Source organism: Myotis daubentonii, chromosome 5, assembly GCF_963259705.1.
Source record: "Myotis daubentonii chromosome 5, mMyoDau2.1, whole genome shotgun sequence".
Lineage (NCBI taxonomy): Eukaryota > Metazoa > Chordata > Mammalia > Chiroptera > Vespertilionidae > Myotis > Myotis daubentonii.
In genome coordinates, this window is record NC_081844.1 from 18,396,039 (window position 1) to 18,406,673 (window position 10,635).

The 10,635-nt window shown below is 46.8% G+C and overlaps 1 pseudogene; it reads right to left on the reverse strand.

The window, feature by feature from the left end:
- Positions 1-9,948: 9,948 nt before the first annotated feature.
- On the reverse strand, positions 9,949-10,410 carry LOC132234099 (translation machinery-associated protein 7B-like; annotated as a pseudogene).
- Positions 10,411-10,635: the final 225 nt, after the last annotated feature.

A 10,635-nucleotide genomic window follows, 5' to 3' on the forward strand; every position in this document is an offset into this window, starting at 1 on the left:
ATCTGCAGATCACCCTGTAGCTCATTCTAGCTAAAGTCTTGGGACAGTGAACTGTGTGTTGTTCTTGCTTCTGACTACACAGATAATGGGAGGACATTGGGAACTTTGGGATGCACCATCTTAGTTTAGATTCAGCCCAGGTCAGCTGGAGACTTCCTGTGTGAGGGCTGATCAGTCTCCCTGAATGATCTTCTGACCTTCTTAGGCCATCCCCTGAGCTCTTCCTGGAAAAGGGATAGTTCCACATCTTCTGATTTGAACCTTTTACTGATCATGTTCTTATTCATCTCTTGTATGGGACCAGTAAAGCAGAAATTTTCATCTCATTTGCCAAGGATTGTCTGAATATTTTGCTCTTATATGCATAGACTTTTAAAAATGATTGATTGATTGATTGATTTGAGAGAGAGAGCTGTTGTTCCACTTGTTTATGCACTCACTGGTTGGCTCTTATATGTGTCCTGATGGGAGATTGAACCTGCAACCTTGGCATATCAGGACAATGCTCCAACCAGCTGAGCTACCCAGCCCGGGCACCTTAGGTGTTTTTTTGTTTGTTTGTTTTTTTATTTAATATATTTCTTTATTGATTTCAGAGAGGAAGGGAGAAGGAGAGAGATAGAAACATCAATGATGAGAGAGAATCATTGATTGGAGGCCTCCTGCACACCCCACACTGGGGATGGAGCCCGCAACCGAGGCATGTGCCCTTGGCCGGAATCGAACCTGGGACCCTTCAGTCCACAGGCCAATGCTCTATCCACTGAGCCAAGCCGGCTGGGGCTGGGCACCTTAGTTTTTTATAATAATAAATTTTACAACCTTTTACAGTTTACATAGTTATTTCATTTGCTTCTCTCAACTACCTTTATGAGGGGTATATGAGGGTTATCAGACTAGGATTGAGAGCTCCTCTGTTAGGATTGTCAAACTCCAAAGTCCTTCCCTCCTCTCAGGGTCCTTGGCCAATGTTTGAGTCATGGGCCCTTTTTTGTTTGTTTGTCAGTCGTCATCTGAAATTATTTTTCCATTGATTTTTAGAGAGAGTGGAAGGAAGGGGGAGAGACAGAAAGAGAGAGAGAAAAACATCGATGTGAGAGGAGACACATCCATTGGTTGCCTCCCGCATGTACGCTGACGAGGGCCAGGGCCTGCAACCAAGGTATGTGCCCTTGCCTGGAATCGAACCCACAACCCTTCCATCAACGGGCTGACACTCTATCCACTGAGCCAAACCAGCTAGGACAAATCATGGACCCTTTGAAAATGTGTAGCAAGCTCTGGGCCCTTGCCCATTCCCTCAGCAGCCTGCCAGTTTACAACACTCTCGGGGGTCCTCGAGCCTCAGGTGCCCTGGAGCCTGGACTGCTTTTTGTCTAGTAGTGAGATTCCTAAGGAGTCAGTATGAAAACTCTAAAGTTAGGAATGGCTGAGGGGTGAGTTTTGGAAACCAGATCAAAAAAGGAAGCAGAGCCTAGCTGGTTTAGCTCAGTGTTTAGCGTGTCAGCCTGCGGACTAAAGGATCCCAGATTGGATTCCGTTCACAGGCATGTACCTTGGTTACAGGCTCCATCCCTGGCCCCAGTCGGGGCAGGTGTGGGAGGCAACCAATCGATGTCTCTCTCACATCGATGTTTCTGTCTCCCCCCCTCCCTTCCACTCTCTCTCTCTAAAAAATAAAAATAATTTTAAAAATTTTTAAAAAGGAAGCAGAATGGTCAGCAGCGTCATTTTGAAGACCCAAGCTCCATACAATGCTCTGGCAGAAGCAGCTGAAGAGGACTGACCCTCCTGCAAGTCGTTCTGCATGTTAGAAGGACAAGGGTGGGGGGTGGGGGTGGGGGCGGTGTTGCTGGGTTGCTAAATTTGGCTGGAGTGGTTACTTCTTTTTTTAAAAAATGTATTTTATTGATTTTTTACAGAGAGGAAGGGAGAGGGATAGAGAGTTAGAAACATTGATCAGCTGCCTCCTGCACACCTCCTACTGGGGATGTGCCCGCAACCAAGGTACATGCCCTTGACCGGAATGGAACCTGGGACCTTTCAGTCCACAGGCCGACGTTCTGTCCACTGAGCCAAACCGGTTAGGGCTGGAGTGGTTACTTCTTGACCCTTTGCTTGCAGGTGCACACAGATACACTAGAGCAGCGGTTCTCAACCTTCTGGCCCTTTAAATACAGTTCCTCATGTTGTGACCCCCAACCATAAAATTATTTTCGTTGCTACTCCATAACTGTAATGTTGCTGCTGTTATGAATCGTAATGTAAATATCTGATATGCAGGATGGTCTTAGGCGACCCCTGTGAAAGGGTCGTTTGACTGCCAAAGGGGTCGCGACCCACAGGTTGAGAACCGCTGCACTAGAGAGTTACACTGTTTAAGGTGGTAGCCACTCACCATGTGTCTTTTTAAATGAAAATGAATCAAAATGAAATATATTAAACATTCAGTTCCCCAGTTGCGTAGTTACATTTCAGGTGCTCAATAGCCTTGTGTGGCTAGTGGCTGCCATATTACCTCAGATGGGGAACGTTTCCGTCATCGCAGAAAAGGCTCCTGGACAGTGGCGTTCGAGAACAGCGCTGCTCTGCATGCAGCACGTCTGTGGGATCTTCCTGCAGCGCAAGTTGGGCTATCGTAGGTCTTTGGGGGCAAGAGTCCACATTTCTAACAAGCTCCCCAGGTACCACCGTTGCTGATCCCAGACCACACTTGGAGGTCAGGCTCTCAAGAGTGGAGATGAGCCCTGACCGGTTTGGCTCAGTGGATAGAGCGTCAGCCTGCGGACCCAAGGGTCCCGGGTTCGATTCCGGTCAAGGGCATGTACCTTGGCTGCGGGCACATCCCCAGTGGGGGGTGTGCAGGAGGCAGCTGATCGATGTTTCTCTCTCATCGATGTTTCTAACTCTCTATCCCTCTCCCTTCCTCTCTGTAAAGCATCAATGAAATATATTTAGAAAAAAAAGAGTGGAGATAATAAAGTCCCATTTATTTCAGTTTTCATAAATCGGTTTACCTGGTAGTTGGTTAATCTGACAAATGGGAAATTATTCTTGAGCCTGAGTTTGATTTGTAGACACCGTGGATTTTAAATTGATCGCCAGGGCTACGTAGTGGCGTTGTTTTGCCTACTTTTTCAGAAAGTAGTTTTGTGGGGTTTTCTCTAAATGAAACACTTGGCCTGGGGCCTGGGGCCCCACTGTTTTCATTTTCCAGTCTAAGAAAATCAGGGTTGAAAGGTTCCAGGTTGTGCCAACTCAAATTTGTGTGCATTTGTGGAACTTGAGTATAATAGAAAATGACCATTGGGGGAGGGCATTAAGGATTTGGGGACAAAAATATCTTTACCGCCCTGGCCGGTTTGGCTCAGTGGATAGAGCGTCGGCCTGGGGACTGAAAGGTCCCAGGTTCGATTCCGGTCAAGGGCATGTACCTTAGTTGCGGGCACATCCCCGGTGGGGAGTGTGCTGAAGGCAGCTGATCGATGTTTCTAACTCTCTGTCCCTCTCCCTTCCTCTCTGTAAAAAAATCAATAAAATATATTTTAAAAAATATATATATCTTTACCTATAGTGAATAAAAGCATGATAGAGAATAGTCCCTGTCTTACATGTTTTAGGAGTAATATGGCATATGAGGTGGTGTGCCTGAAACTAAAAATATTCTATTTAGAAATTGGCTTTTAGACAATGTAATAGGTATTACAATTACGGCCTTCAGAGCATTTCTTAGGAAGAAAACTCGCTGAAGTTTTTTGGGTTTTTACACATACTTCTTAAGCATCTTCTACCAGTAGAAATTCGCAGGACTTTTTTTTTTTTTTTTTTTTCCAAATTATAAGAGAAAGTTTATTTAGAAAGTTACAGGGGTAGAAGAAGTGAGCCAGCTGAGCTGGGCTGCGTAGGCTCAGGAAATAAGTTACAGAAGCTAAAGAAGGGCCCTTGGAGCTTAGGAGAGAGAAAGGCAAAGGTAAGGGGCCTGGGAGGGAGGGGAGGGGGAGGGGAAGGCGCCAGTGCGCCCGGAGAGGGAGGTGCTGGGTTCTTCCTCGTTAAGGTTTTAAAGACGGGCGGGGCGGGGCGTTTAGGTGAGGCCTAGGGGAGGATCGAAATAGAATATGAATCAGCTTTATGCTGATGTGCCAAAATGACATTTATTCTTCCTACTTCATCCGCATGACTTTCTTTTTTTTTTTTTTTTTTTTAATTGATTTTTTTACAGAGAGGATGGGAGAGGGATAGAGAGTTAGAAACATCGATCAGCTGCCTCCTGCACACCCTCTACTGGGGATGTGCCTGGAACCAAGGTACATGCCCTTGACCAGAATCGAACCTGGGACCCTCAGTCCGCAGGCCGATGCTCTATCCATTGAGCCAAACCGGTTAGGGCTGCATGACTTTCTTGATTTGTCCAGTGTTTCTGCAGATTGACTTTGCTTATAACATCAATTAAATTCTAACAATTATTAAAGGGAGATGATGTAATGTTTACTATCCTTACAACTTACCCCAAAGGCAAGGCATAAACTGTCCACCTAGCGATGTGCCCCTGCTCTCGATACTTCTGGAATAGTACATTAGGGCCTATAGACCTTCAGAAGTATGCACATTAATGCATGTCAGCCTCTGCTTTCAGCACGTCCATTCAAAGAATTCACGGGGTCAGAGGAGGAATGTATGGTGTGGAATTCCCCAAAGCCAGATAGCATTAGCATGAGAGAAGTAGACTTGCAGTGTGGAAATTTTCTGTTTCATCATTCTTAAAGAGCTGCCTTAGATACTAGTCAACTTAGTGCCCGCAGTCTTTGTGCCTGGCCTACTGACAGGTTTTAGCTGGACTCTTAGGTTAACATGCTTATCTTGGCTTGGCCAAGTGCCAAAGGAGTCTTGATGTCCTAGAGGACTTGGAGTTTAATTTTTGTGGTTTTAAAACAACTTCCTGAAACTATCTACAACCTAGGGTCACCGTAAAATCCTTTTTGACGTGACTTCATAGGATGCTTCAGAAAAGTTTCACAGACGAGCCGGTACCACTCATTCATTTAAGTGGCAGTTACTGAGTGCCTCAGCCTGAACACAGACCTCCCCAAATCCTAGGCAGTGAGTGGCTTCTCAGCGAGCCTCTTCCTGAGGAAGTGGTCCTGCGTAAGAACTTGCCTGAGGTCAGCAGTTGGAGGGTGGCTGGGTGGAGATTTGGCTTTCTTCTCTTGAACTCTGCTACTGCCCTGCAGCCTCCTTTCTTCTCGGGCAGCTCACTAGAGTATGACATCACTTCCTGCGTCCAGTACTAGATCATCCCGGTGGCCTGAGTCTCCAGAGGAGCAGAGAGAGGGTGATGAGGAATTAACTAGGGCAAGAAAGACCGCCTGTCAGCAAGACGAGAGCCTGCGGAGCCTGATGCGACCCTAGAATCCAGCTGAAGCCAGGCTGGAGCTCGGGAGCCTGCCCCAGGGAGGTGACCGTGATCTGCGTGTGAGCCTTTTTGCCCAGCAGAGAAAGGAGGCCCCGCGTTCCGGGCTGGGGACATGCGCGCGTGCGGGGAGGGCCAGGGCGAGAAAGCATGCAGTCTGGTTCCCTCCGGCCTGAGTGGAGGGCATGGCCTTCGAAGGGGGACTCGCTCGGGTGGGGTGACTGCCTTCGCTGCTGCTCAGCCAAGCATGGCCTTGAACTCCTTGCCAAGCAAGGAGTGAGCATGCAGTGTGTTGTGTTCCTTGTTCCTTCTCAAAGTGCTCTGACCTTTCTAAAGTATTTGTCTTGGATCAGAAGAAATAGTCGTCACATCTGTTTCTCTAACCACCGCTGGGAGAGTCTGTGCACTTTTTAAGGCCGCGAGAATGATTAGATTCGGGGCCATTTGCATAACTCGAGTTGATTTCCCCACCTCAACATCCTTACCCTTCGTCACATCTGTTTTGCTTTCTCTTGTAAGATAACCTATTATATGTCTGAGGACAGCACCCAGACACCTTTGGAGGCGTTCTTCTGCCAACCAGTTCCCACTACAGGCAAACAAGAGCCAGAGTCGGCCCCCCGTGTTTCTCCGACCTTACGACGTGGCTCTCTCACTCACCTCTGACCTCACAGCATCCTGGTTTCTTAAAATGCCAAGTATGCTCTCACTCAGGGCCTTTGCACTGGCTGTTTCCTCTGCCTAAATTATGACTCTCTCCAGCCCTTTTCCTGCCTGACTTCTCCTTGTCATTCCAATCTTGGCTTTGGTGTCACCTCAGAGATATAGAAATTCCAGTAAACTTCTAGTCATCACTCTGGTTGAAGTTGTCACAAAGCACCAGCCATGGCTGATGGTTTTCTTGACTGTGTGTGTATTCGGTGTCTCTCACTCCCTCCATCTTAACTGCCACATGGGTTGGAAACTTGTCTGTCTGTGTCTTTGTGACACTAGGATGGTGTGTGGCACATAGTAGGTGCTCAGTAAACATCTGCTAAGACTAGCAGCGGTTCTCAACCTGTGGGTCGCGACCCCTTTGGGGGTCGAACAGCCCTTTCACAGGGGTTGCCTAAATACATCCTGCATATCAGATATTTACATTACGATTCATAACAGTAGCAACATTAGAGTTATGAAGTAGCAACAAAAATAATTTTATGGTTGGGGGTCACCACAACATGAGGAACTGTATTAAAGGGTCGCGGCATTTGGAAGGTTGAGAACCACTGTGCTAAGTTATCGCATGGCCCTGGGGTAGGATGCCTGGGGTTTCTGCTGCTGCATGGAAGTGTGCTACTACAGGGCAATAGTGAGAGCACAGCTTCCAAATCACTGCACCTTGAAACGGATAGTTCGTGATGTGTCGTTGCATTGTTTGTATTGTTTAAAATTCTACGTGTAAAGGGAAATGTTTTGTATATTGTTGTGTCGCTCTATTTACACTTTGTACAAATTGAATTCATATGAAATGCTATGGTATGTACCTTGCTGAGGGGTTTTCAAAGGAACTGGGTCACTCAGTATGAAGGATCTCAACTCTGGTGGACAGAATGACACCCTCTTCCTCATACACTTCTGTCCCTTCCCTTTCAGAAAGCGTGCCCTTAACTTACCAGGGACTCTCTGAGGGGTGGCTGTTCTCCTAGGCCTCCGAAGGGATCAGGGCTTTTGGGAACATGAAAGGCAGGGCAGCAGGTCAGGAGCCCAACAATTGGAAACGAAAGTTGTAGGAAGCGTGTTCCGTCCCAGGCTACGGAGATCAGCCTGGCTAAGTCCGGAGGCAGACAAGCAGGGACCCTCTCGGGACTGGTTCCATAGCGTGGAGTCCATCTGTCTGAGCAGAGTCAGTCCCTGGTTCCAGGGCCTACCCATCCCTACAGCCGTTCGGTTAGTCTGCTCCCCGGATATGGGGTATAACTCCCCGGCCGGGTGGCACCTGATGCCAGGAGATCCCTGTGGACTGGAGTCCACCTGACTGAGCAGAGGGAGTCCATCCTCCGGGTGACTGGCCATCATGGTAGACCAGGTGGCTGGTAGTATCCAAGGTCAAACCCATGCCCCAGGTAGGTATTTCCCAGGTGGAAAGGGACCCGTGCTTCTGTGGCACTCCGACCACAGGATGATGGCCCAGCACAGCCCGGAGGCTAGCTGGGGTGCCTCTCACGTCCAGCTGGGAGTTCTTATCTGTCTCTCCGTGGATGGGGAACCAGCCCACCGTTCCTGGAGAGATCCCTTTGGGTGAAACTTGACCCTGAATCCCTCAAGCTTCTTTTGCAACAGAGCCTGGTCCCACTATAAAGTGGACAATGAAGTTTGGTCAGTTAATGGCACCCTTAAGTTTAATACTATCCTGCAGTTAAACCGGCTTTCCCATTCTCAGGGAAGTGAATGGAGAATGAGGCCTCCTGAGATCAATGTGTCTTTTCCATACATACAGCCTGACTCGCTGAAATGACCCTCAGCCATATGCTACCTATAAACTCTATAATTGCTACAAAGTCTGAGAGAAAAATACACACAAGTGGAAAGAAACATCCCAAAAATGGATAAGTGAATTTGTCTTTTGCCAACATTTGCCAATCCTTGAGGTATTAAAAACGACTGTCCTTGCCGAAACCGGTTTGGCTCGGTGGATAGAGCGTCGGCCTGCGGACTGAAAGGTCCCGGGTTCGATCCCAGTCAGGGGCATGTACCTGGTCTGCGGGCACTTTCCCAGTGGGGGATGTGCAGGAGGCAGCTGATCGATGTTTCTCTCTCATCGATGTTTCTGACTCTCTATCTCTCTCTCTTCCTCTCTGTAAAAAATCAATAAAATATATTTTAAAAAAACAACAAACAAACAAACAAAAAAAAACGACTGTCCTTGCCCTAACTGGTTTGGCTCAGTGGATAGAGCGTCGGCCTGCAGACTCAAGGGTCCCAGATTCGATTCCAGTCAAGGGCATGTACCTTGGTTGTGGGCACATCCCCAGTAGAGGGTGTGCAGGAGGCAGCTGATCGATGTTTCTCTCTCATTGATGTTTCCAACTCTCCCTTCCTCTCTGTAAAAAAATCAATAAAATATATTTTTTTAAAAGAGAGAGAGAGAAAATGACTGCCTTTGTTTTACAAATAAAGTCTTTACAGAGAAAAAAAAAAAAAAGCATGCCCTTAATTGCCATCTGATGAAACCTGCGTTCCTCATGTGCTGTGTGAAATCCAGGAAAAGGCAAGTAGGCCACTGAGAAGACACTTCCTGTGGATCCAGGACCACAGCAACTGCATGTCTCTGGTCTTGGCCAAGTGTGTGCCGTCGGCCTTCTTGCCCGTCACATCTCTCTCTGGCCGTGGATGGTTCATTTCTGTCCCGTCAGAGCCCTGCTGCTGGCGTGTCACATCCATGGACTTTACAGCTTACAGCTGGAGCAAGACCGTTGCCAGTGAGTAACGAGGAAGACCCAAGAGGCACTGTGGCATGCAGTTGTTTTCAAAAAGGGAAGATGATAGAACTTAAAAAGTAGAGCGATAACAATTTCATTTTGTTTGTTTTTTTTCTTTTCTTTTAAATTTATTTTTTATTATTGACAATATTACAGATGTCTCCCATTTTTCCTCCCTTTGGCCTCCTCCACCCAGCCCCACCCCACCCCAGGCCTTCACCACACTATTGTCTGTGTTCATGGGCTCTGCATATAAGTTCTTTGGTTAACCTCTTCCCACCCACCCCCGCAATTAGTACTTTTTAAAAAATGTATATTTTTATTGATTTCAGAGAGGAAGGGAGAAGGAGAGAGAGATAGAAACATCAATGATGAGAGAGAACCACTGATCAGCTGCCTCCTGCATGCCCCCCACTGGGGATCAAGCCCGAAACCCAGGCATGTGCCCCAGGCCAGAATCGAACCTGGGACCTTTCAGCCCGCAGGCCGATGCTCTATCCGCTGAGCCAAACTGGCTAGGGCCACAATTTTTTTTTTTTAAATATATTTTATTGATTTCTCACAGAGAGCAAGGGAGAAGGGATAGAGAGCTAGAAACATCGATGAGAGAGAAACATTGATCAGCTGCCTCCTGCACACTCCCCACTGGGGAAGTGCCCGCAACCAAGGTACATGCCCTTGACGGGAATCAAACCTGGGACCCTTGAGTCCGCAGGCCGACGCTCTATCCACTGAGCAAAACCGGTTAGGGCACAATTTGTACTTTTTAAGCCCTTCACCTTTTTCACCATTCTCCCCAATACCCCTCCCACCTGGCAACTTTCAAAATGTTCTCTGTATCTATGAATCTGTTTCTCTCCTGCTTTACTTGTTTTTAGATTCAATTGTTGATAGATATGTATTTATTGCCATTTTATTGTACATGCTTCATTTAAAATTTTATTGTACATACTTCATTTAAAATAATTTTATGATTATTAAAAATTTTTTACAAAAGTTTATTCTTTCTTTTTTTTTAAATATATTTTTGTATTGATTTCAGAGAAGAAGGGAGAGGGAGAGAGAAATAGAAACATCAATGATGAGAGAGAATCTTGGATCTGCTGCCTCCTGCATGGCCCCCACTGGGGATCAAGCCTGCAACCTGGGCATGTGCCCTGACTGGGAATCAAACCATTACCTCTTGGTTCATATGTCGATGCTCAACCACTGAGCCACGCTGCCTGAGCCAAAAGTTTATTCTTAAATGTACAACAGTCTCCAAGACAACACTTCATTCTACCTGTAGGTGGCAAGACATGTTATGACAGGGAATCCAGATGTTGAAACAGGAATGGAATGAAGGATCACCCAGGCACAGGAACTGCTAGCTCACTTTTTGCCAAATTTCTTAATCCCACCTGAGGCCAGGGGGCCCCTCCCCACGGCATTTAACTCAAGTTTCTTCAGCTCCTCTTTTTGCTTCTGCTTGAATGCCTTATCTTCCTTGGCCTGCTTCTTGGGCTACTTCAGGGACTTCTTCTTGCCACCTTTGTGGCCAGACATGATGCCTCGATTGTTCATATTTTTATCGGTTTTTTTTTCTTCTTTTTAAAGAAAACCCTTTAACATTTCATGTAATACTGATTTGGTGGTGATGAACTCCTTTGGCTTTTTCTTGTCTGGGAAGCTCTTTTTATCTGTCCTTCCATTCTAAATGACAGCTTTGTGGGGTAGAGTAATCTTGGTTGTAAGTGATTGCTTTTCATCACTTTGGATATTTCTTGCCAT